Genomic DNA, 27,520 nt, shown 5'->3' with positions numbered 1-27,520 from the left:
CTTCCCCCTTAACTTGATCCTTGAAGCCCCCAGGTCGCTTGTTTCTTTTTAGATGTAATTATGCTTTCCCTCTCCCTGCCCAGCAAGGCCAGCGGCCAGGACCCTGGTGAAGTCCAGAGCGGGAGCCCAGGAAGGGGCCATCCCGCCCACAAACGAGAATCGGATACTCCAGTGGAAATCGCCCGCGGAAGTTTGAGGTTATTGAACTTTTCCACAGAAATCCTGACCTAAATTTCTTGACCTCAGGCGGTTTACAACACAAACCTCCGCCTAAATGAAGCCTCGCGGCGCCCCCCGCCGCCCCCAGCCCGGGGTGTATGCGCGCTCACGCCGGCGTTCCCCTCCCACCCTTGCGCCGCTCCCTCGCCGCCTCGCGCGTGCCGCCCTTGTCTGGACAGCGATTTCTTCTGCTGTTTGGATACAGCTCTCTTCCCTCCTTCTTTGTTAGTCCCTGGTCTGCCGTCTCTGGAGGGGGCATGTATGCGAGTTCTCTTTCTGATTGCCAGAAATTTCTTTTCCACTGTGTGAGGAGACAGATTTTTTTTTTTTTTTTTAATTGTCTCTCTTCTCTTTTATGAATTTTGTTCCCTGTTTCTGGCCCTCACCTCCGCCTGCCTTCCCCATTCTTTCTGTGGATTCCTCCTTCTTCCCCCTTCAATTTCACCATCTCTCCTCCCCCGTCTTCGCCCTCCCACCCCCACCCCTTTCCTCTTTTAAAATAATTCAGTGATGTCTCGGGAATACTAGCACACCCTCTTCATTCAGCTGAGCGCGGGACTCTACATTAATTCAAGGTAAGCCCTGGGTTTTTACTGCCGGAGATGTGTCTGTCTTGCGTCCCGCATCCACTGCCTGCGGGTCTGCGCTGCATTCCCCGGTGGCGCCACCGGTCTGGCCCCGGCGCTGCTACCTGTTGGGGGGATGCATGGACCTTGGAGATCCGTACTTGGCCCTAACCTTCTCGGAATCTCCTCTGCACGCGCTGCCTGTTCTTCCTCTGCACTCGCTGTCCGTTCCTTTGCAACTTCCGTGAGAATTGTCCTGGCGTGGGAAAGCCCGCTCGCCCTTTGGCGCTTAGGGTGTGCATGTTGCGCCCCTTGCCGCGGCGCTCAGGGCAGCATCCGGCTGGAGGATGCAGGGTTCTCACCACGTGAGGGGGGCTCACGCGGAGCCAGGCTCCGAACAGGGAGCGGGCGCGAGCCGCTGGGTTTTTGCAAGCCTTGGGGCCTCCGGCCGCCCTTCCATGCCTCCGGGCGCGGGCGGCTCAGCAGGTCCTCGGCATCGGGAAGTTTGTGCGGGGATAGCTGGAGGGAAGGGCGCGCGGCCCAGGGGCTGAGCTTGCAGCGAAGTTTCCGTGAGGGAAGCTGCATGTGCCTTTGGAGGCGACTCGGGACTGCTGTAGGGTGGGCTGGGTGTCTTATGGAGTTGCGGGTCAGAGCGAGTGTTGTGGGTCCTTTCCTGGGACAGGACTGGGAATTGGGGCTCGAGGTAGGGGATGAAAGAGAACAGAGGAAGCCAGGCTGCGTAGGGTGGCTTGCTTTTTGATTGGGCTTGAGTCTCCTTGTGCGAGGGTGGTTGTGCGTCCTTTCCCAGGGATGGAACATCCAGTTTTCTGTGCTATTTTGCTTTGTGCCCATGTCCTGGAGAGAATGGTGGGGGACACTAACCCACCGACGTCTCCCTTGAGATCGCGGCTTCCTCCTTGCGCAGGGGTCTGAGGTCACTTGCTGCAATCGTGTCTGTGAGTTTGGCTGCTCCGAGCAGGTGATTCAGGCTGTGGGTGCCTGCCGAGATCTGGGGGCTTGTGCCGAGATCTGGTTCACCGTGTTGGAACATCGATTCGTACTTACTCTTGGCTGAGAATCACACCATGTCATAGAAACCTCATCCTCAGAGGAAAGGCTGGGAGTCAGGATAGCTTAATCCACAGAGCAGGCTGAACCCAGAGAAGTGTATTCATGCAAGGAAAGGGTGTTTCTGATGCTTAAATAAGAGTATTACTTTATCTCCACTGAGGTCAGAACCAGAGGAAAAGGGGCTTTCTCTCCTGGGGTTGGGAAAAAACTTCCCATTTGCAATTCCAAGATAAATTACTAATGGGAAAATATAGAACTTCCCCTGCAAATACATGGGTCTCGTAGGATGGTGCAGCGATTTCTACCATCTAAGATAAGATGACCGTTTCTTGTTGTTTGATTCCATTCTACTGTTCTCTCACATGCTAAGTTTCTCACCAGCTAAGGAGCTTTTTACCACTTTGTAGTATAGTGTAATCATATCATTTATGATTGACTGCATAGGGTGCAGATTGTCCAAGCTGGGACATTTCTGAGAGTGGACAGAGATGTTGGCAATAATTACACATGGCCAATGAAGACTCCCATACAGCTAGAGATAAATGATTGCCCTAAGAGTGACTGTATTTATGCTAGGTTAGAGGTAGGGATAATTCAAAAGGCAACATGCGTTGGTTTCATATCATTTGGATCTTGCCTCATTCTTCCTGACTCAGATTTCTAATGGACTTTATTTCAGTTCCCTCTGAAAATTCAGCTCTCAAATACAAATCTCTTTCCTGTGATGAACACCTTTTTCTCCAATTACATGAGTCCCTCTGAAATGCCCATTCCTGGAGTAGAGCTTCATGCTGTAACTCTGCAGGGATGACAAATTGACAGTGATTTACATGGAGTTGTTTCTATTCCTCTGTCTTCTTGATTGTATTTACGAGTCTGGGGCTCCCAGGGAGCTGTCCTCCTGCCAGGAATTGTGAGTGTTGTATTGATGGTAGCATGATATACAGTGATCCACACAGTCACATGGTTGAGCTATTGGATCATCGCCGTCACAGCTCCTCCACTCCTTGAAGGCTAGGATGTGTGTGTTGGGTGTGAGAAGAAGGAAGAGGAAAAAAATCCTACATATCTGGATTTCAAACTGAGAAACTCATGTTCAAGAAGCATCCTATTGTGGAGAAATGTCTGTTTTTTACTTCCTTGCTTGTGTGAGGGAGTGATGAGGATTCTTACGGATGTGTCAGTCACACCTCCATCCCCCTTGCAGCCTATAAATCTGCCAGACAGCTAAGTCCCTGCAGGGCCTCAAAAAGTGCAGTTACCATTGATTGACTGCTTATTGCTATATTTTCCAAATATTATACCAAGCAGCTTCCAGACATTTTCATAATTAATTGTTAACCAATCCTATTAAGTAGGTATCTCCATTTTATAGATGAGGAAACTGATGCTCAGAAAAGTTAACTAACTTTCTCAAGTTCACCCAGCTAGTAAGAGGCAGAGCTGGGATTTGAACCCAGGCTAGCTGACTCCCTGCATACAAGGTTGACCCTTTGTGCTGTAGTTGATGGCATCTGACTCACAGAGTTAGTCCCAGCTGCTCAGCCTGGGGAGTGATGGCTGGTTCCAGAGTGGGGTAGATTGGCCAGTCTGCTTGGTCATCCTGCCTGGTCCTTAACTCATGTTGCCTCTGTTTTTTCTGTCAGCAGTGTACTTCCTGGTGTCCGTCTTAGTGCATTTTGCTTTGCCGTAAAGGAATACCTGAGGCTGGATAATTTATATATAAAAAAGAGGTTTATTTGGGTTACGGCTCTGCAGGCTGTACAAGAAGCATGGTGCCAACATCTGTTTCTGGTGAAGGCTTCAGGAAGCTTTCACTCTTGGTGGAAAGGGAAGGGGAGCTGGTGTGTGCAGATCACATGATGAGAGAGAAGCAAGAGAGAGAGGAGGGAGGTGCCAGGCTCTTTCTAACAACCAGATCCTTTTGGCAATTAATAGAAAGAGAATGGATTCATTACCTTGAGGATGGTGCCAAGCCGTTCATAAGGGATCTGCCCCCATGACCCAAACACCTCTCACTAGGTCCCCACCTCCAACACTGGGGGTCACATTTCAGCACGAAATTTGGAAGGGATGAACAACCAAACTTTGTGTGTCTTCCACTTTTTGCCTGGCAACCTAGATCTTACCAGAGGGATCCCACCTCTGGATCCCAGTCCAGTGTGCTCACCAATCCTACCTGGGGTGGTGGAATTGTCTAATGGAAAGGCAGAGCACATGTTACCATCTGATTTTCAGGGTTTGTCTGCACCTTAGTTATTGATGCCTGCTTCTCTCAAGATCATAGTTAGGTGAATCCAGTTGTCTGAGAGACTGACCATGGCCTAGATTGGAAAGGGCCTTCCCATGCCTTGGCTTCCCCAGAAGTAGTTCTGTAGACTAATAGGGGAACCAGACCATCTCTAGTTGATAGCGTGTTGGTTGGGTCCCTCAGATCCTCTCTATCATAAAGGCAAAAATAGAGGCTTATGTGGATAATTCTAGATATTGTCATTCCCACTTACCCTGAAGCACAATAATTTACCAGACCAAGAACAGCATGGCTGGGGGGAAAGGAGGCAGGGTGATGATTGGGTCAGGGTGGGGAGTTAGAGTACTGTGTGGGAGACTTCATTTCTACCCAACTCAGCCTCTCTAAGAAGCCATGTCACCTTGCGCAAGTCACTAACCTAGTTGGGCCTCATTTAACTTGTCTGAAAATGAAGGTTGGGAAGATGCCTTGCAGATATTTTCTAGCTTCAGCAGTCCCACAATTCAGGGTGGCTTTCTGCTCTGTGCTCTGTAAGTCTGAGGCAGAGCCACGCCTTTTCTCTTCCCCTCTATTGGCAGAGTGTAGGCGGGACAGATGGGGCTGATGGACAGGAGTTAGATGGAGGGCCATGGAAGAAACCTTCTGGGTGGAGCAGCAACTGCCCTTGGTCTCCTGTAGGCAGGCCTCAGCCCAGTTCTGGTCTGAAAAAATTGGGTAGCTCAGCTGGTCAGGGATGAGTAGTTGAGATGCTGGCATATGTTACTTTGCATCCCCAACAAGTGAGGGAGAATTGGGAAAAGCAGGAAATACAATAGTGTACTAACAACCATCTACAATATGCCCTGAATGATTATCTGAGCAGTGGGGGAAAGGGTGGGAGTGAGAGGTAGGACAGTGGGAGAAGGAGAGACATGGTCTTTGTCCTCCTGGTGCTGACAGTGTGGGGAGAGCCTAGAACTAGGCCATTGGACCAAGTATACATGTTACAAACTATAAAGCCATTCAGAACCAAAAACCCCTTGCAAAACTATTTTTACAAATGGTTGTAACAAATGGTTACAGTTGTTTATATGCAAATCAAGTACCTTCTGGCAGAAGCAAAGATGTGTGGTACCTTTCTCATTGTAACCTGGAAAACTGGTGTTATGAATGTCATCCTCATCCCTGACATGAGGATTCAAGAAGGTTCTATTGTCTGCAATACATGCATGGACTTGGGGGAAGTGCACTGAATGAGGTTCTAGAATGGGGCTCCCCCAAGGACAGGCCTTCCCATTTATGTTCATGTAGTATTGCTTTGGAAGATTCAGTCTGAATCACAGGGCCTTTGTAACTATGTGGACGGCAGTTGAAAAATAAAATTTCCTCCATAAACACTAGTCTGGGATTGGGGTGAAGGGAGAATGCTCTAGATTCTCAGTATAGGATTAGTAGTGACAGCAGCAGCTGAATGGGGCTGAGGGAGGGCACAGCCCCTGGGAGCACCAGGATGAAGGTGTGATGCTGTCTTGGGTACAGCTGCCTATGGCACGGGAGTGCATCCATCCTGATGAGTTTTCATATAATTTCTAACCTGGGTAAAAAAAATCTAGGGCTGCACTTATGGACACACCTCTTATTGATGAAAATATCACTGTAGTTGCAAAAACGTAACTTGATATCAAAGTAGTTCTCTGTGCCTTGCTGTCTTGCAGAGGGTATCTGGTATATGCCTCTCTTAAGTGTCTTTTGGGGTTTCTTCCCCTTTCTCATGAACCAAATGTGTACATGTGCTTTTCCCAGAAGGAATGAGAAAATAAAGATGAAAATGACATGCATGGTTCTTTCTCTTAAGTGATTGGTTTCTAGCTCTAAGTTCAGTACTTTAAGAAAGTATTTCTTTTATCAAATTATATATTCTCTGACTCTGGCATAGTGGATCTGGTCTTGTTCCAATCCATACTAGCTATATGACCATGAAAAAAGCACTTAAACCTGCTGGGTCTCCACTTATTAATACACAGGCACAGAACTCTGTCTTTCAGAGAAGGGGACTTGGAGCCAATGGTCACTTGAGGCCCCTTCCCATGTTAAAATCATTGACTGTCATATGATTCTGTATCCTTTCCCTTCTCTCTCTTCTTCTACTATCTGTCTCCCCCTCTTACCCTTGACTAGTCATACAATAGGATTTTTTTTGTTTGCTATATTTACTGAATAGGAATTTTATTCTTTGTTCTTAAATAGCTATGAGGAACATTTTACATTTCTGCTTCTGAAAAGAATGTAAATTGAGTTACTCTTGACTTACTTAGTCCTTGATTGATGTTTTCTTGAAAGTAATGATCCTAAATACAAAAAAGTTCCACCCTTTCCTTAGTGAGGGGATTCATAATGACAGGTGAACACACATCCAACTTCCACCTTCTTTTGTTGTTGGATCTCAGAATCTGGGTTAATGAGCTGTTCAGTGCTGAAGTCTAAGAGTCCTAGGTTCATCCAGGCAAGGAAAGCCAGCCTTCCAACCTCAGAACCTGAGCCCTGGTCCAGGGCGGCTCCCATGGTGACTGGAGAGGAAGGAACCTAGGCTTGGGGGGCAAAGCCGCTGGTGTGAGCTCAGTTCTGTCACTGGGTAAAAAATCACTTCAGTTCTCTCTGCTTTCCCCTTCCTTTCTTCTACTCTCCTTTCCCCCTTCCCTCTTTCTGAAAATGTGTCCTGAGTGCCTGTTCGGGGCTAGGCACTGACTTGGACACTGGGAATACAGCAATGAACAAGACAGCCAAATATCCTACTGTTTTGGAATTTATGTTCTATTGTAGGAAGAGAGAAACCATACATAGATAAGTAGATTGTTAAAAAAAAAAATCAGACCATAATAGAATAGCGTTCAGATAATTAATAGAGGGTGATGTGGCAGTGACAGGGTCGCACTTTAGATTGCAACATCAGGGAAGGCTTCTGAGGAGGTGATATTTAAGCTGAAGATCAGAATGGTAAAAATGAAATAGGATCTATATCACCGATTCTCTATGGCTATTTTGAGGAATAAGTTAAATTGTATGCAAAAGTGTGTGAGACTATGAAATGAATGCAGCACATTTTATATCTCACTGGGCAAAATTCTTTGAGGTGGAGCATCGTGATTAATTAATATTTGCAGTTTCAGTACCTAGCATAGTAATGAATGTAGGATGAATTAAATTATAAATGTAAATCAGGAGTTCAGAGGAAATGTTTAAGAGATAAACTAGATGATGCCTAGGACAGGCCTTTGTGGAAAGAAGATCCTGTTCCTTCTGCTCTTGCCACTACTGGGCTTTCCTGGAGATTTGCATCCATGAAGCCCTGGGAGAGCAGAGGTTCCCTGGGTTTACAGGGTACAGAGGGATGGTGAGGGACAGACAATACTGAGGGAGTAGAGTTCCTGAGTAAGTTCCAGGTTGCTCTTCTTGCTTTTTGGGGTCTTCTTAACCCAGAGCAGACAGAGATTAGATGCCCAGGCCTCCTTCCATCTCCTGCATCTGGGAGGGTGGCTGTTTTTCCCATGCTGCACAGGATGCAGACTTCATAGCCTTTGCCTTCCTCCAGTGCTGCCACAGCTCTCTCTTCTCTCCAGCCCTGGGCAGAGCTCATCATGCTTTTCCCTGTTACCTGCCTGCCCAAAGGGTTGACTCAACACAGCCCACCTCCTGCACCCAAAGCTGTGAGTCACAGTTGTTCAAACATGGAGGTGTGAATCACTCAACTTCTAGCCTTTGAGATGTCTTGGGTGACAACTGAGGGAGAAGGCTTTGTGTGTGTCCCTGCCCCTCACTTCCCTTTGAGTTTATCATGCTTCCTCCACTTAGACCCTAGAGCTCAGACCTCATGGCCCTTCCCCAGGGCCACAAGACCAGTCTGGGGTACATGGAGTGTTTATTCACTCACACAGGAGGGGGCCTTAGGAAGAACATCCTGTCTCAATTTGTGGTTTCTGGACCAGCCACATAGCACCCTTGAGAATTTCTTAGGCATTCAAATTCTCATGCCTAGTCCCAGACATCTTGAATCAGAAACTCTGGGGGCAGGGCCAAGCCCTCCAGGGGAGTCTCATGCACATTAGTTTGGGAACCCCTGTTAGAAGGATAACTGAGTGTGGAGCATCCAGCATGTGCCAGAAACTAGTTATATTGTATGTACACCTCTTTGAGTTACAGGAATTGTCAGTCTTGTTTTATAGATGAGCAGAAAGGCCTGCAGAACCCAAGATCATAGTAGCTGGTAGATCCCGAGTTTGACTCCAGTCTTGACTTCGAAGTCAGAATTATTGTGAGGTTTGGACCCCTAATTAAAATGCAAATATTTCTGACGACATCTGTTACTAATAAGTAACATCTTAGTGCTCTTAGTGCTAATTCCTGTCCTGGCCATTCACAATAGACTGCTGAGAGGAGAGCAGAACAGCCCTGAGAAGGAGGCCTGGATACCTTGTGGTGTCTCATGGGTGCTCCCACTGCTTGGCAGTTTCTCCTCTGGTTAGCTCTGGCTGAGTTCCTTATCCAGATGGGACTGAGTGACTGATCCTTAAACACAGGTGCTTCCCAGTCCACCCTGGCCCTTTCAGCTATTTATGGTCCACACATCCCTCAATTTGCCTTGGCCATCGCTCATATGCTGGTGACTTCCAAATTTCTGTTCCAAACTAGGATTCTCTTTTGAGTTTCAGAATTTCTCTCCAACTGAATACTAGATGTTTATACTTCAACACCTCATAGTGTCTCAAACTCACCTTGTCTAAAACCTAATGCATCTTTATTTCCCAAATCTTGTCCTCCTCTCACATAGCCTCTTTCAGCAAATGGTACCACCCTCCATCCTGTTGCCCAAGACAGAAATCTGGGAGTCATTTGTGACTCTTCTTCCTCCCTTTTGCCCTGACGTTCATCAACTGACCTGCCCTCGCCCATCCCACGGGAGCCTGGCTCACAGTTGCTTATCCTGATTCCTTGATACCTTTGGGCTGTCCTGGGTTCTTCTCCTTTGCACTCCCTTGGCATCCTGTGCTTACCTCTGGCACTGTGCTTCTTAGGTAGTGTTGTAACCATCAGTCTCCCCTATGCTGAGATCCTTGATGGCGAGGATTGTGTCTTTTATCTATGTGTCTCCAATGCCTTGCCCTTAGTAGGTGACTGATAAGTTTACTGATTATATAAACAAGTAAAGAAGCTACCCTGGAACCTTTGGCAAATCCTGATTCTCCTTCCCTTTGTTAAAATACAGTCTCCCCTATGATGGGGTCACTGTGCTCACCAACTGTGACTTTGACAAATTCCTTATCAGTTGACTTTAAAGTGACAGTGAGTACCCACCAACTCCTCTCAGAGAAAGCAGGGAGTTGACTGAAGGCGGTAATACTACGGAGCGTGTATGTGGTATATATATCTGTGTAGAAAGTGTTGCCATGAAGCCGAAGTGGAAGAATCCAGGCAGATTTCATATTCCTGCCAACTTTATGTCCAACAATTTGTAATTTATAGAAAATCAAAGAAGAGTTTTCTCTGATTTCCCCAATCCCCATCTTTCCCCCCAGGGTAAAGACTGTATTTCAATTATCACTGTTTACCCGCAGCTCCTCAATATGTTGTCTAGAACACAGTTAAGTGCTAAATAAATGTTCAGAAAGAGCTTTGGCTAATGGCAAGAACTCTAGGAAAGGTTCTGGGTTGGGAGAATGAGGGCAGGACCTACAGATCCATGATCAGACCAGCTGAGTCCCATGACTTTGAATATCATCTTTATGCCCTATACTCCTGTAGCAGTTAGCTTTTGCTGCATAATAAATCACCTCTGATCTCAGAGGCCTAAAACAACAGTTAGCATTTCTCATAATTCTGTGGGTTAGCTGGTGGTTCCTTTGTCCTAGGCTAGCCTGGCTGGAGTTGGATGGTCTGGTTTGGCCTCACTGGCATCTATGGGTCATCAGCTGAGGCAGGGGCAGGGGGACAGCTGGGATACTGGAACCTCTCTCTCCACAGTTTCATGTCCTCAGAGAGGCCAGCCCAGGTGTCTTCACATAGTTGCAGAAGGTTTCAGAAACAAGTGTCTTTGTTTGAGCTGCTGTAACACAATACCATAGGTTGGGTGGCTCATAAACAGCAGAAACTTAATGTTTACAGTTCTGGAGGCTGGGAAGTCTGATATCAAGGCGCTGGCAGATTTGATCATGGTGAGGGCCTGTTTCCTGGTTCATAGGTGGTGCCTTCTCGCTGTGTCCTCACGTGGTGGAAAGGTAAGGAGCTCTCTGGGGCCTCTTTTGTAAGGACACTAATCCCATTCATGAGGTCTCCACCCTCATGACCTAATCACCTCCTAAAGGCCCCACCTTCTAATACCATCACAATGGTGAATAGCTTTCAACATATGAATTTGGGGAGGATACAAACATTCAGACCACAGCAAGGAGAGAGGGCAAGCCCCAGAGATCAAACCTTTTTCCATTCTCTGCTTGTGTCACATTTCCTATTATTCCATTGCCTAAAGCAAGTCACATGGCCACACTAGACTCAGTATAGGAAGGGACTACCCAAGGCATGGATATTGGAAAATGTGAACAAATTGGGATTTGTGTTAGCTTGGGTCCTCTGAGAAGTAGCCACCAAGATGGGATGAAATGTACATGGATTTTTATTAGGGGAAAAACTGATGAGAGTAATGGGGAAGGAGTTGGGAAAGGCTAGAAAAGCCATCAGACTACCATGCAAGTCTAACCCTGAGTGACAGATTGAGGGAAGGTAAGTTGAGTTCAAGGGTCCCTGCCTGCTGTGCAATCTGAGGATTGCAAGGCTTTTGGGAGACCCTCAAGCCAGAGTTGGCTATCAAGGGAGTCCTGTGTCTCCTAGAGGTCTGCTAGGCACATTCTCACAGCCACCATAGTGTCATTACTCAACGAATTTATCACAACTCCCAAATTTATACTTCCAGCTCATTCTTTTCTCCTAAGCTCTAGACCTCTATAGTTAATGGCTTTCTTAATCTTTCCACTGGGTGGTCTCAGAGGCATCTCAGACTTACTATGTCGAGACTGAACTCTTGATCTCTGCCTCCAAATCTGTTTTTCCTCCAGCTTTCTTTGTCTTGGTGAGTGACATCTTCATCCACTCACAAGTCCAGGAGTCATTGTTGATACTTGCATCTCTGTATTCCTGTAGGTGATCCATTATGAAAGCCTGTCTACCTTATCCCTCAATATTTCTCGACCTTGTCTTCTTCTCTCCAGCTCTGCTGCCATTACCAAGACCAAACCATCTTCATCTCTCCCTTGGACAATCACAGTAGCCTCCACTTCCTCTCTGGTCCCCTTGTGGAGCTGTAAGCTCCACAAGGAAGCCTGCATGATCTTGAAGAATAAACATGATTATATCACTTTTCAGCTTGAACTCCAAGATCTTAGCCATGGTCTCTGTGCCCTGCAAACCAGTCCCTACCCAACCCCAGCGTCAATGCCTACATTGCTCTCTATCACCCACCACCTTCCAGCAAGTCTGGCCTCTTTTAAAATACGCCAAGCTCTTTCTCACTGCAGGCCTTTGCACATGCTGTTCAGTCTCCTCATAATCTCCCATCCTCTCACTCCCCATTCACCTGGTTGGTGCCTATTCATTGTTCAGTTCTTGATTTAACTGTCATTTCTTCAGTGAGATCTATCTCACAGATGAATCCAACCCCCACCCTAGCCCATCTAATTTATGTTCCTCTGTGACACTGTCTTATAGCATCTTACAGTTTTATAGCTCCCATCCCAGTTCATATGTGTATACTTAGTTTAGTGTCTGTGTCTCCCAGGCAGACAGTTCCCTAAGGATTGGGACTGTGTTTGCATGGTTCATGGCTATGTCTCAGAGCCCAGCACAGTGCCTGGTATATAGCAGCATATCAGTCACTGTTGGTTGAATGGATACAGGTCCAAGGGAGTGGAGGGGAGTGGGGGAGAATGGGTCTTGCGGGGATTTGCCCCTCCCAGTCCCTGACTCAGGAGGAATTGAAGCTGCTCTGGTTCTGAGCGTGTGAGCTGAGACGTAGCATTGTTTCTCCCTGCCCATTCCTTGCTGCCTTACCTGCCTCATGCTCTCCATGCCCTCATACTGGGGATATCATCATACTCAAGACCCAGGGTCTCAAAGGAATTGGGCTGATCAGCTGTTCCTGGATTGGACAGAGAAGCTGGGGCCCCTTCCTGAGCTCATCACGACCTGTGAAGGCATCCCGCTCCCTGATTTCATTCTGATTCCCGCTTCCTCTGGCTTTTGCCACCACCCCTCCCTGCCATGGCCACCTCCCCCCAGCCCCCCTCCCCTTCTTCTCTGCCTACCTCCAGTTTCTTATGACTGAAACCATAGGCTGAAGCACCTCAGAAATGTCAAAACAGGGGTCTTGGTGATGCTGGCTGTGCTGGGCATGAGTGGAGGAGACTGCTAGAGAGTGAGCCTGGGGAAGGTGCCTAGGGAACGGGGCAAACACAGCCCGAGTTCCGTGTGTGGCTACCACAACTCTGACCCCAGATTCTGTCATGTTCTGTCCCCCTTGGGTGGGGCAAGTCCTGCTGGTACCCAAGAAATCATTGCTGGAATTCTGTTGCTAAAACATAAAGCTGCCGAAGTCCCTGTGACAGAATTTCCTATCGGTAGGTGAGTCCAGCGTAGTGTCAGAGGAGCAAGAGCTAAGCAGCCGGGGAGTCAGTGCTGCAAGGCAGGGCTTATTGCAGCAACTTTCAGACTGGGTCCTAGCTCTCCAAATTATTAGCTAAGTGGCTCCATACAGTGACTTATTTTCTTTGAATCTCAGTTTCCTTGATGTATGTAGGAATAGTACTTAACCTCATAGGATTTGTGTAAAGATTGGGTCAGTAGAAACAATCAGCAAATATTAGCTAGAGATGATCTGGGCTTGTTTGAGAGCAGGGGATTGTAGTGATCTCTTGTGGGAAGGGAAGAGGGCAGGGTGGCAGGCAGAGCTCTAGCTGGGGACCACCGTAGTACCTATGGCTGGCCCTCTTAATCTGCTGTCTTATGGCATCTCAGAGCCTCAAGCCCAGTAAAAGTAGATTATGCAAGCATATAAAATATTTGTGGGAGGTAGATGGTGCAGATTGCCTTGGATCTCATATCCTTTCAGGCATGGCTATGGTATGGAAGTGTATTAGTTAGGGTTCCCCAGAGAGAGAATCAATAAGAGATAGATAGGTAGATAGATAGATAGATGGATAGATAGATAGATAGATGGACAATAGATGAAAGGGGATTTATTAGGGGAACTGGTTTATGTGATTATGGAGGCTGAGAAGTCCCATGACAGGCCATCTGTAAGCTGGGAACCGTGAGATGCCAGTCACATGGCTCAGTCCAAAGGCCTAAAAACCCGGAAGAACGGCGGCTGGTATAAGTCCTGGAATCCAAAGAGCGGAGAGCCTTGAGTTCTGATGTCCAAGGCGAGGGGAGGAAGGTGTATCCCAGCTCCAGGAGAGAGTCTTTCCTCTGTTTTGTTCTATACAAGCCTTCAGCCAATTGGATGGTGCCTGACCTCGTGAAAGGTACACTTTCCCCACCTATTCCACTCAGACTCACACGCCAGTCTCCTTTGGAAACACCATTAAGACACCCCCCAAAATAATGTTTTACCAGTTCTCTAGGTATTCCTAAATCCAGTCAAGTTGACACCTGATATTAACCATCACAGCATGTAAAGTTGTGAGGGCTTGGGCGATGCTAATTTGTAGAGGTCATTCAAACCATTAAGATAATGAAACAGTTTCAGTTTTCTGCATGTGGCTAGCCAGTTCTCTGAGCACCATTATTAAATAGGGAATCTTTTCCCCATTGCTTGTTTTTGTCAGATTTGTTGAAGATTAGATGGTTGTAGGTGTGCAGTGTTATTTCTGCGTTCTCCATTCTGTTCCATTGGTCTATGTGTCTGTTCTTATATCAATACCATAAATGCCTAACAATTATAGACTAGATAAGGAAAATGTGGTACATATACACTATGGAATACTATGCAGTCATAAAAAGGACCAAGAGCATGTCCTTGGCAAGGACATGAATGGAGCTAGAAGCCATTATCCTCAGCAAACTAACATAGGAACAGAAAACCAAATACTACATGTTCTCACTTGTGAGTGGGAGCTGAACGATGAGAATACATGGACACATTGCGGGGAGCAGCACACGCTGGGACCTGTCGAAGACTGGGGAGTGGGAGAAGGAAGAACATCAGGAAGAATAGCTAATGGATGTTGGGCTTAATACCTAGGTGATGGGACAATCTGTGCAGCAAACCACCACGGCACACATTTACCTATGTAACAAACCTGCACATCCTGCACGTGTTCCCCGAGCTTAAAATAAAAGTTCGAAAAAAAAGAGATAATGAAACATAATTCAAAGATATAAATTGTACCCCATTTTTATTGTTTTTCTCTGTTTTTCTAAGTATTCATGGCTTGTAAAGTATGTATAATGTCAGCTATTACTTGGGAACTAGCTCCTGATAAGTTTGTTCTTTTGTTCGGCTTATAAAGGTAGAGGATTCTTGAGATTTGCACTGTTATCAGCCTGCCATTGAATAATTTTAACTCTTATTTTCATTGATCCAGAAAAAGTCTTCTAGTTTGGTGGGTGGGAAGCACATATTGACTTTCGAAGGAGACTTGACAGATGTGATTATATCCCAGACTTGCTCCTAAATCCAGTACATCAAAAAATTATTAAACTTTGAGTGTGGTGATTTTGTAGGGCTCTGTGACTACAAAGGGCTTTGTAGTCACAGAGCCCTTTGAAAATCTGATGAAAGCTGTGGACTCAAACTGATAAAATGCACACTCCAAATGCTCATATGACATCAGGGGACCCCAAAGTCTCCTAAAAGTCATTCTACTTGGAGCCTGGGTGAATCACCCTAGATCAGGGCTATCCATCGTGAGTCAACCGGAAGAGGTCCATGCAGAATGCAGAGGACAGAGATACTAGGTGGAAAGGCAGGCCTAGGGCTTGCCCTTATGGAAACATCTGGTGGTATGGGAGTCATGCAGGTAGGGGTGTTTCCATCCTCTGTGTGCAAACTGGATCTCTCTGAGGATGCCACCTACACCTTGAAGGAGAGGGGCTCCCTTCATCAGCTGCGGGCCTGGATGCCACTGAGAAGTCCCACAGGAAGCAATCTACAGTGAGGCAGTGGAGGGTGGACTACATCAGTCCGCAACCCCTTCCGCATGAACACACTAGAGGTCTGTGGAAGAGGCTTCCCCTCACAAGCCTCAGCCTTTACTCACTTTCTTTCCCCTCCTGACTTGCCCTGCCCTCTCCTCTGAGCCCATCTTCTGGGGTCTCACTTCCTCCAAGCCCACACCCATTACATACATCAGGGTTGGCAACATTTTCTGCAAAGGGTCAGACAGTAAATATTTTAGTCTGTGGGCCATGTGGTCTCTGTCTCAACTACTCAGTCCTGCCAATGTAGCTCAGAAGCAGCCACAGCCAATACATAACTCAATAGGCATGAATGAGTTCCAATAAAACTTTATTTATAGAAGCAAGCAGGCCAGATATAGCCCAAGGGCCATAGTTTGCTAACTCCTGCTGAGATAGTTTGTTTCATTAGGGGCTTCCAAAATGATGCTTTCTAATCCCGTAATTCCTTCTTCATTTCTTTTTCTTTTTTCTTTTTCTTTTTCTTTTTTTTTGAGATGAAGTCTCATTCTGTTGCCCAGGTTGGAGTGCAAGGGCGCAATTTCGGCTCACTGCAACCTCTGGCCTCCCAGGTTCAAAGGATTCTCCTGCCTCAGTCTCCTGAGTAGCTGGGATTACAGGCATGCACCACCATGCCCAGCTAATTTTTTGTATTTAGTAGATACGGGGTTTCACCATGTTGGTCAGGCTGGTCTCGAATTCCTGACCTCAGTTGACCCACCCACCTTGGTCTCCCAAAGTGCTGGGATTTACAGGTGTGAGCCACCGCATCCAGCCTTTCCTTCTTTATTTCTTAGTTGGAATACATTTATAAAGAGAAACTTTCCTTGCACTATATGGCTACCTCCATTCTTTTTGAACCCTCCTTAATGAGGCTCTCCTCTCCCCTCACTTCACCAAAATTCTTCTTTCCAAGATCATAAATGGCCTTCCCATTGCTAAATACAGTGGCCAACTCTCAGTTTTCATCTTGAGATACTAGACCTAATGAGTCCTTGACATGGACACGCACTTCTTCACCTGGCTTTCAGGACATGCCCTCTCCTGGTGTTCATTGCTAACTCCTTCTGGGGCTTTGTTAATTTTCTGTCATCAACCAGCTGTGAGCCTTGGATACCCCAGGGTGCAGTCCTAAGGCCTCTTCTTTATCTGTAATCACTTATCCAGGGTACAGATTTAAAGTACCACCCAATATAGATGACTTCTAAACATATAGCTGGTCTTCTTCCTGAATACTACACGTGTCCATCCAATTGTTATGAGAGGCATCCACATGGATGTCTGAGAGGCACATCAAACTTTACATATTTAAATATGAATTCTTGATCTTCTTCCCAAAACCTGCTCTTTCTTCAATCTTCCCTATGTCAGTTAATGACAACACCATCCTTCTAATAGCTCTGGCCAAAAAATCTCAGCATCATTCTTGACACCTCTCTTTCACTCCCCACATCCAATCTGTCAGCAAATCCTGTTGGCTCTGTCTTCAAAATATATCTGCTTCTCACCACCTCCACTGCTACCAGCCTGGTTCAAGCTACTGTCACCCCTCTCCTGGATCACTGTCACAGCCTACTGCTAACTGACACAGGTGGTCATGCTACCCTACCTGGAGTGTGTTCTCAACCCAGTAGCTCAAAGGACCCTTTAGAAGCTGAGTCAGGGTGTCTCACTCCTCTGCTCAAAACCCTCCAGTGTCTTCCCATCTCACTGAGAGTAGAAGTTAGAGCCTTAAAATGGCCTATGGAGTCCTACAGGGTCTGAGAGCTGCCCCACCGCTTATCTCCCTGGACTATCCACAGCTCTCCCCATCTCTCTCTATTCCAGTTGCACAGGTTCCTTGCTGTGCCTCACATGTGCTGGGCATACTTTACCTCTGGCCCTGTAGACTTGCTTTTCCCTCTGGCATGGTCTTCTCCAGGTTTCTGTATGGCTTGCCCCTCACCACCGTCAGGTCTTTGCTCAAATGTCACTGTATCAGTGAGGCCTTCCCTGATCACATTGCTATTCCCACCAACCCTGCACTCCAAGAAAGGAAGTCAGGATATCTAGCAAACAGGATCCACACTGTCTTTCCTCTGAGACCCTCAGGAAAGCTGCCCGGTTGCAGACCATGTAGGGAATATCACCCTGCCCTTCCTTATCCTTATCCCTAAGTGGATACTGCAGTTGAAGTCTTGACTGCACATAACGTTCCAAGACTGAACAGGGAGCCTTGTCTTTCCTTCTGTCTCTGTGCAGGACACTGTCAAACCTCCAAGAAAGAGACCTGTTTTTCTTTTCCTTAAATACTAGGCTTTCAGACTCCTCTGGTTGCTGGCCCAGCTGTGCTGTCTTGAATCTGGGGAGTGGGATACCTTCTTTGGATTCACAGGTGGCCTTGTGTTATTTTCTTCAGGTTTTCAGCTGTGCATACTGCTGTAGTTTTAATCCAAGGCCTGCATCCTGGAGCATGCCCTGGCCCAGAAAAAGGCGGTGGTGGCTTTCTCTTTGGGTCTTTTTACCCTTCTGTCTGTCATCCAGGGACCATTGTGCCTTGGTTCATCTCCATTCATCTATGTGGAAATCATGTCTGTAATTTTGAACTTGAATCCACACCTGACATATGGACACTTTGGTTTCCTGCTGGGGGGAATTTGGATGATGTCATGAAGCAGAGATGTCTGTGAGGCTGACACCCTGGAGTCTTTCCCCAGTCAAGCTGCTGATAGTCCAGTCCTTGGCCCCCACCCTAGAGCATCACAGACTCTCTGAGCCATACGGGGCCATAGTGATCTCATAGTCCAACTTCTGAGTTTCTCTGCAGTATGCCTGGTAAGTAGTTATCCAGATAACCTCACTACTTTTCAGCATAGTCCCTTCTATTTCAGACCAGTCTAATCAATAGAACATACTTTAGACCTTCAATCTAGTTGAGTCTCCTGTTTTTCCTTTTGACAGGTACTTCTATTGTGACTTTTCAACATTTGCTTGTACAGTGAGGACTTGAGTGAAGATAGAATCAGTTAAGGGCCCATTTACTAAGTGGTGAGGTTCTTAAAGGCAGGAACCCATCCTGTTCATCTCTGTAGTCCTAGTACTTGGCATAGTGCCCAGATGTTAGAGGTGCTCAATAACTGCTAATGATAATAATAAATAAGAAAGTCCTACTTATCAAGCTCTTATAATGTGGTGGGCACTACTCTAAGCCCTATACGTGCCTCAAAACAACTCAATGCAGTACTATTATTACTGTTTTGTGGATGACGAAACTGAAGCTTAGAAATGTTAAGTACCTTGTCTCAGGTGACATAGCTATTAAAGGAAGGAGCAAGGATTTAGGCCTAGCACAGCTGACTTTAGAATTCGTACTCTTTGTGTATTATTTATGGTTTCTTTTTTCTCTTTATTTATTTTATTGTGGTAAAATATATATGACATAAAATTTACCATGTTAGCCATTTTTAAGTGTACAGTTTAGTGGCATTAAGTAATTCACATTGTTGTGCAGCTGTAACTGCCTTCCATTTCTAGAACTTTTTCATCTTCCCAAACTAGACTGTATACCTATCAAAGAGTAACTCCCCATTCCTGCCTCCCCCAGCCCCTGCAACCACCAATCTACTTTCTGTCTCTCTGAATTTGACTGCTGTGGGTATCTCATATAAGTAACATCATGTAGTATTTGTGCTTTTGTGATCAGCTTATTTCATCCAGCATAATGTCTTTTTTTTTTTTCAAAGTAGGAAGTGATTTTGGAATTTAATTTTCTTTATATTACATCTATATAATGTCTATTACATCTATTACATAGATACAATGTAATGAAAATTAAATATAGATAAATATAGATATAATATACATAAATATCTATATTATATATTTTACTTTTCTTTATATTATATCTATATTTTATATATTTAAGGTGTTACAACATGATGTTTTGATATACACGTACATAGTGAAATGATTACTACAGCCAAGCAAATTAACATATTCTTCACCATACACAGTTCCTTTTTTGTGTGATAGGAGCACTTAGAATCTACTCTTTTGTTTTTTTTTTATTGAGACGGAGTCTCGCTCTGTCACCCAGGCTGGAGTGCAGTGGCATGATCTCGGCTCACTGCAAGCTCTGCCTCCCGGATTCACTCCATTCTCCTGCCTCAGCCTCCCGAGTAGCTGGGACTACAGGTGCCTGCCACCACACCTGGCTAATATTTTGTATTTTTTTTTTTTTTAGTAGAGACAGGGTTTCACTGTGTTAGCCAGGATGGTAGAATCTACTCTTTTAACAACCTTTCAGTGTACTATACAATATTGTTAACTCTAGCCCTAACCCTGTACATTTAAGATCTGTAGATGTATTCATCCTATATAGCTGCAAGTTTTTACCCTTTGACTTACTTCTCCACTTTTCTTCCTCCTTCCTGCCCCTGGTAACCACCATTTTATTCTTTATTTCTACATATTTGACTTTTTAAAGATTCCACATGTAAGTGAGATCATGCACTATTTTTCTTTCTGTATCTGGGTTCTTTGTCTACTATAATGTCCTCCAGTTTCAGTCATGTTGTCTAAAATGAGAGTATCTCCTTTTTTAAGGCTGAGTAGCATTCCATTCTGTACATATATCATAATTTCTTTATCCATTCATCCATTGGTAAACATTTAAGTTGTTTCCATTGTCTTAACTATTGTGCATAATGCTACAGTGAACATGAAAGTGCAGATATCTCTACGAGGTACTGATTTCATTTCTTTTGGCTGTATAACCAGCAGAAGCGTTGCTGGATCATATGGCAGTTCTATTTTTAATTTTTTTGAGGAACATCCGTGCTGTTTTCCATAATGATTGTACCAATTTACATTCCTACCAACAATGTAGCAGACATTCCTTTTCTCTACACCCTTGCCAACACATGTCTCTTGTCTTTTTGTTAATAGCCATACTAACAGGTATAAGGTTATACCCCATCGTGGGTTTTTTTGTTTGTTTTTTTGAGATGGAGTCTCGCGCTCCCACCCAGGCTGGAGTGCAGTGGCGTGATCTTGGCTCACTACAACCTCTGCCTCCCAGGTTCTAGCGAGTCTCCTGCCTCAGCCTACCAAGTAGCTGGGATTACAGGTGTGCGCCACCATACCCGGCTAATTTACATATTTTTAGTAGAGATGGGGTTTCGCCATATTGGCCAGGCTGATCTTGAACTCCTGCCTCAAGTGATCTGCCCGTCTCGGCCTCCCAAAATGCTGGGATTACGGGTGTGAGCCACAGCACCCGGCCCCCACTGTGGTTTTGATGTGCATTTCCCTGATGATTAGTGATGTTGAGCACCTTTTTATGCACCTCTTGGCCATCTATATGTCTTCTTTGGAAAAATGTCTATTCAGGTCATTTACCCTTTTTTTTTTTTTTTTTGCTGCTAAGTTGTGTGAGTTCTTTATTTTAAATATTAAGTCTTTGTCAGATATGTAGTTTACAAATATGTTCTACCGATCAGTAGGCTGTCTTTTGATTTTGTTGGATTTTCCTTTGCTGTTCAGATGCTTTTGAGTTTGATGCAGTACCACTTGTTTATTTTTGCTTTTGTTACCTAAGCTTTTGGTGTGATATTCAAAAAATTATTGCCAAAAGCCACTATCAAAGAGCTTTTCCTTTTTTTTTTTTCCAGCACTTTTATGATTTCAGGTCTTATGTTTTGGTCTTTAATCCATTTTGAGATGTTTTTTTGTATGGTGTAAAATAAGGGTCCAGTTTCATTTTTTTGCCTGTGGATATACAGTTTTTCTAGCACAATTAATTGAAGAGACTGTCCTCTCTCCATTGTGTATTCTTGGTGGCCTTGTAAAAAATTAGTTGACTGTATATGCTTCGAATTATTTCCAGGCTCTCTATTCTGTTCCATTGGTCTATGTGTCTGTTTTTATGCCTATGTGTCTGTTTTGATTATTATAATTTTGTAATATAATTTGAAATGAGGAAGTATGATGCTTCCAACTTTGTTTTTCTTTTTCAAGATTGCTTTGGCTATTCAGGATCTTATATGATTCAATACAAATTTTAGAATTGTTTTTTATTTGTATGAAAAGTACCATTGGAATTTTGATAGGGGTTGTGCTGAATCCATGTATCACGTTGGGTAGTGTGGCCATTTTAATAATATTAATTCTTCTAACCCAGAAACATGGGATATCTTTCCATTTATTTATGTCTTTTTTTCAATTTCTTTAATCAATGTTATATAGTTTTTAGTGCACAGATCTTTCACTTCCTTGGTTAAATTTATTCCTGAGTATTTTGTTGTTTTTGATACTGTTGTTCACTTAACAGCGTCTTCAGGCTTCATTCATATTATATCATGTGTCAGAACTTCCTTTCTTTTTAAGGCTAAAGAATATTCTGGCCGGGTGCGGTGGCTCAAGCCTGTAATCCCAGCACTTTGGGAGGCCGAGACGGGCGAATCACGAGGTCAGGAGATCGAGACCATCCTGGCTAACACGGTGAAACCCCGTCTCTACTAAAAAATACAAAAAACTAGCCGGGCGAGGTGGCGGGCACCTGTAGTCCCAGCTACTCGGGAGGCTGAGGCAGGAGAATGGCGTAAACCCGGGAGGCGGGGCTTGCAGTGAGCTGAGATCCGGCCACTGCACTCCAGCCTGGGCGACCAAGCGAGACTCCGTCTCAAAAAAAAAAAAAAAAAAAAAAAAAAAGAATATTCTATTGTATGTATATACCACATTTTGTGGTATGAGTTTAAAATTTGGCAGTACAGTCCCAAATAACCTTCTGAGGAAATTGTACAGTTTATTAATCTACCAACATAGTATCTATTTCCTTGCCTCTCTGCTAACATACTGTGTTAAACATTTTTGGTTCTTGACTATTTGAGAGATAAAAGATGTTATCTCCTGGTTTCAATGTGCATTTCTCTTATTGTGAGATTCAACGTCTTTAAAATTATTAAAAACCATTTATATTTCCATTTCTGTGAATTGATTATTTACATCCTTTGCACAGTTTCCTATTAATTTGTAGACTATTTTGTATATTAAGCAAATTAGACTTTTGTAGTATAAATTCAGAAAATGTTTTCCCAGTTTGTAGTTTGCCTTTTGAAGTTGTTTATGTTTTTATGACAGTTTTTACACTTTTATACAGTTGAATGTATCAGTCTTTTTATTATTGTGTCTTGGTTTTATATTATTCTTACAAAGGCCTTCACAACCACAAAAATTATACTTTTTTTTTTTTTTACTTCTAGCACTTTTCATGGCTTTATTTCTTACATTTAAATCTTTGATTCATTGATAATTAATTTTGGTAGAAGACTTGAGGGAAGGACCCTACATATTTTTTTTACATGTCTACTCACTTGTCCCAATACTATTTATTGAGTTATTCATCTCTTCCTCACTGATCTCAAATTTAATATTTCTTGTAGGTATATGGGTCTGTTCCAGCATTTTCTATTTTATTCTGTTGATTAATTTGTTTATTCATATGCCAGAATATAGGTTTTAATTAATGTGATTTTTATAATATGCCTTAATATGTTGTATGGCTAGTCGTTTTTGATATACTTCTTTTTCAGATTTTTTGGGGATAATATTACTTATTTATTGTTCCACATGATCTTTAAATTAAACTTACCTAGCTCCCCCACAAAATTTATTGGTAATTTTTTTGAGAACAAATTTACATCTTTATGATATAAAATTTCTTTATTTATGAATGTGGTGTGATTTTCCACTTGTTCGAGTTCTTCTTTTGCATCTTTAAATAGTATTTAAATTAAAAGTTTCTTCATCCATCTTGCGTATTTTTTATTAAATTCATTCCTAGGGTTTTGTTTTCATTTGTTATTATAGGGATCCACATTGTTAACTAGTAGAGATCTTATTGTGCTGGTAGAAACTTAGTTTCCACCCTTCTGGCCTAGGATGTTATGAGTGTCCCTCAAGGAAAAATCCCCCCAAATCCTGCCACTTACTCCAAACTTTGCTGATGATTTACTATCTGCTTTTACTTTCTCAGTAGTGAGTGTGTTTCAGGCCCATTAATATCATCTTACATTTGTCTACAAACTGTTTTATATATGTGATTCCATTTGATCCTTACAATTACCTTAAGATGTGGACAAAGAGGTTATCTATTTGTATCCATTTTGAAGTGGAAATAATTGACCCTTGGCAGATTAAGAAGCCTGCCTGAGATCATACAGGTAAGGAAGGACCAGGAAGAACTCAGGCCTCTTACCTTCCAGTCCAGGTTCTTAAAGTTACTCCCGTGTCCTGATGTTGGTCCTGCCCTCCTATTCCACCTCCGAGAGGAGCGCCTCCCTGCCTTGCCTTTTATGATTGCTCCTATTCCAGTCTTCCCTCCCCAAAGCCTTGGCCTTGCTGCTCTGGATTTGTGCAGGGAAGTGCCTCAAAATGCTTGGAGCACACCCCACAGCTGCGATGGAAGATATTGAGATCTGGTGCTGGCTTCTGCTGTTCTCTGGATGTTTACTGCGGCAGCAGTGAGGAGAGTTTGTCACTCCTAGAGGTTGCATTGTCAGGTTGACACCCAGATTGTCTCATGCTGCTGCCTTGACTTCTTAGAGAATAATGAAACACCTCCACCTTCCTCCTCCCTTGTCTAGACGAGGATTAAAGGCAGCCTCCCTTATTCTCCTATGTTAGCAGGGGTTGGCTGTGCTCTGAGAAGGTTTCAGTGTTTTCTGCCTCCCAGGGAACCTTCTCCTGGGCTCCAGCTCAACCAGCCTGCAAGGGGCACACAGCCCTCTAGCACACCAGACACCAGCCCTGCATGGGCCCAACAGGAAACCGTTGGCCTAGGGCACAGAGCACAGAGTTTCAATCAGTGTTAATCTCCTGCCTCTCTTCCTTTCTCTATTTTCTGTAGTTCTCAAAAATGTTCACTGCTCTCTACTCCCTTCTCCCAACTGCCACTGGACTACGTACATGGCTATTTTTCTGGGAATTCATTCATTCATCCATCCATTCATTCAAAAAGGTTTTATTAAATGCTCACTCTGTGTCTGACAAGGTTCTGGGTGCTGAGAATAAAGCAGTGAACAAGACAAAGGCGGGAAGAGATAAACAACAAGCAAGTAACCAGACAAGTAAATAAGACGCTTCCCACAGTGACAAGTTCCTTGAAGGAAACAGGACAAGGGTGTGTGGAAGAGGGAGATTTGGGAGTGTCTTCAAAATGAAGTGGTCAAGGGAGTTGTCTGAGGAGGTGGTATTTGCCTGGAGACTTGAATGGTAAGAAGGGACCAACTATGTGAAGACCTGGCAGAAGAGCATTCTAGGCAAAGGGAAGGGCAGGTGCAAAGGCCCAGAGGTTGATGTAGGCGTGGCATGTTCCAGAGGCTGGTGAGGCACGAGTGCTCTGGGCAAGGGGGCAAGGGGAAGAAGAGGAGGTCAGAGGAGGAAGCATAGCCTTATAAAGCATTTAGATTTTCAGTATGGTAAGAAGATTTTTGGAGAATTTTAAGCAGAGGAGTGACAGGATCTGATCTATGTTTAAGACTGTTTTGGCACCAAGAGACATATCAAACTGCTTGTGGCAACATTATTCATAATAGTAAAAAACCCTGGGAATTACTCAAATTCCCATCAACAGTAGAATGGATAAATAATAGATTGTCATATGACAATAAGAATGAACGAACTATGGCTATACACACGGATGAATTTCCTAAATATCATGCTGAGGGAAAGAAGCCCAACACAACAGAATCCTTGCCGTCTGATTCCATTTGTGGAGACTTCAAGTTCCAGCCAAAACCCAGACTAGAGCTTTTAGGGATGCATGTTTGGGTGCTTTTAGGGATGCATGTTTGGGTGATAAAATATAAGAATAGTCAAAGAAGTGCTTACCTCGAAAGCGTGGATAGTGGTTGTCTTTGTCAGAGAAAGAGGATTGCTGATAGAGAACACAAAGAGGGCTTCGGGGTAGAACTGGTAATGTTCTATTTCTTGATCTTGCGGGTGCTTCCACATGTGCTCACTTTGTATGGTTTTGTTTTGTACACTTTTCTGCTTATATATTCACAACAAAAAGGTATAGAAACCTCACTTTGGCTGCTGTGTGACAAATGGGTGGCAGGGCATCAAGAGCCGGGGGAGAGGACTATCGCTTAGTGAGCTGCCAAAATCACAGGACAGGGGGTGGTATATTGGGAGGTATTTTGGTAGTGGCAGCCACAGGATGTGGCCACAGATTGGCTGTGGTTGGTGGTGGTGATGAGGGAGGCATCAATTAGGATGCCTCCTGGAATTTGGCTTGAGCGACTGGGTAGATGGGGGTTCATTCACTGACAAAGAGAAGACTGTGGTGGGGGAGGCTAGAGGGGGAGAGATAGAGCGCTGCTTTCATTCTGTCAAGTTTGAGAGGCTGGTATGGGCTGGATGGTGTCCCCTCCAAATCTCATGTTGCCATGTGACCTCCGGTGCTGGAGGTGGGCGTAGGGGTAGATGTTTGGGTCATAAGGATCGACTCCTCATGAACAGCTTAGTGCTGTCCTCATGATAATGAGTGAGTTCTTGCTCCACTAGTTCACGTGAGATCTGGTTGTCCAAATGACTGTGGCACTTCTCTCCTTCCTGCTCCCTCTCTTGCCGTATGAGGCACTGGCTGCCCCTTTCCCTTCTACCGTGATTGTAAGCTTCCTGAAGCCCTCACCAGAAGCAGATGCTGGCGCTATACCTCGGGTACAGACTGCAGAATCATGAGCCAAATAAACTTCTTTCCTTTTTAAATTACCCTCAGCTGTTTCTTTATAGCAATGCAAAAATGGACTAACCCAGATGTGTATTACGCATTTAAGTGGAGAAATCAAGTAGGCGACAGCTTTCTGACTGGCTAGTTGGCCTCTAGCCTGGCCCCTTTCATTGCATCTTTGGCCCCCTGGCTTCCATGACCTGTCTAAAGAGGAAACCTGGTGATGCCGTGTCTTCTCTCAGAATCGTCCCTATTACCCAAAGGATAGGAACCAAATTCCTCACTGTGGTCCCAAGCCTGTGCCTGGGTGGTCTGCCTCCCCGGCTTCACCTCTCCCCTCCCTGGCTATATAAAAGGACAACAGGCCCTTCCCTGGTCCTTACCCCCCTCACCTGGCTACTTTTGCTCACCCTTCAAATCAACTTGCATACCTATTTCCACAGGAAGTTTTTCCTGCCAAGAAGCCTTTCTCAGCCCCATAAACAGAGTCAGGTACCCTCCTGCGTTCTCTCAAACTTCCTTTTAGTTAGCTTTCCTGTTAGCTAGCAGTCATCCCACTGCTCTGGAAGAATCTCCTCACTTCCATCTTCTCTGTGCAACTGTAAGCTACTTGAGGGCAACATTTGGGTCCTGTTCACAACCGGATTCCAAGCAGCTGCAGGTACCTGTCCAGGCAAACTCTCTTTCCACTAACACTGCTTGCTAAATTAGTACATCGAACGTACCTCCGTACGCATTCCGGGCACTGCTCTTTCTCTCCACCCAAAACATGCTTGGTCTTGTTACTTCTACAAGAATCCTGTCTTGGGCTGAAAGGCTAAGGCAAACCCTCACAGGGAGAGGACATGGGAAGTTTGGTGCTGTCTCTAAAGTCTCCTGAGGTGGCAGATGCTTTCCTGCCTCAGGGTCTTGAAAGGTGACCAAGGAGGAGGCAAGGAAAGAGAAACAACACTCAGCCTTTCTGCCACCCTCAGAGACAAAAATGACCGAATAATTGCCTCAGGGGAAAACCGGGAGTCTGAGCAGCTGCAAATGCTCTTTGCCCTAGGGACACACTTGGCAAGGACAGTGGAATGACACTGTGGCATCGTCCCTGCCTAACAGTCCACCTCCACTTGACATGAATGTTGGAGGAGTCCTTAGTGGAAAAGAAACCACCCAGAGTGCAAGATAGAGGGGCCTTTCTTGGCTGATATCAGTAAGGCCCCCGGGCTGGCCATCTGCCTGGGAACCTGAGGTCTTTCTTTTAATTACCTGCTGGCAAAGCCCCAGTTGCCTCTGGTTTACACTGGCTAGATTAGCCCAGGGAGCTAACCAGCTCTGAGGCCATCCTTGTAATTATGCTATATCCCTTCCCCTGCCCCACCATTCCTAGGTGGCCAAGGTATGACACATTGAATTTCATGCCTGTCAGAAAAAGGTGATCCAGGCCAGACCCTGGAGGTAAAGACAGTGAGCAGGGCAGGCAGGACTCCTGCAGTCTTAGCCAGCTCCCTGTTA

The 27,520-nt window shown here is 44.9% G+C and overlaps 1 protein-coding gene across 7 annotated transcripts in view; it reads left to right on the top strand.

The window, feature by feature from the left end:
* The first annotated feature begins 312 nt into the window (after window positions 1-312).
* The window catches only part of CACNA1E (calcium voltage-gated channel subunit alpha1 E), a 495,006-nt gene continuing 467,798 nt past the window's right edge, over window positions 313-27,520 (top strand). For 3 of the 7 annotated variants that reach the window (XM_073011713.1, XM_073011714.1, XM_037985856.2), the window contains exon 1: window positions 319-794. The gene's annotated coding sequence lies outside the window, so the exon portion shown is untranslated. Of the gene's footprint in view, window positions 795-27,520 lie in introns of all 7 variants that reach the window. The other 4 variants (XM_073011717.1, XM_073011716.1, XM_073011718.1 and 1 more) reach the window with 2 other exon arrangements.

Source organism: Chlorocebus sabaeus, chromosome 25 (genome assembly GCF_047675955.1).
Source record: "Chlorocebus sabaeus isolate Y175 chromosome 25, mChlSab1.0.hap1, whole genome shotgun sequence".
Classification (NCBI taxonomy): Eukaryota; Metazoa; Chordata; class Mammalia; order Primates; family Cercopithecidae; genus Chlorocebus; species Chlorocebus sabaeus.
This window is presented reverse-complemented; position numbering and strand designations above follow the sequence as displayed.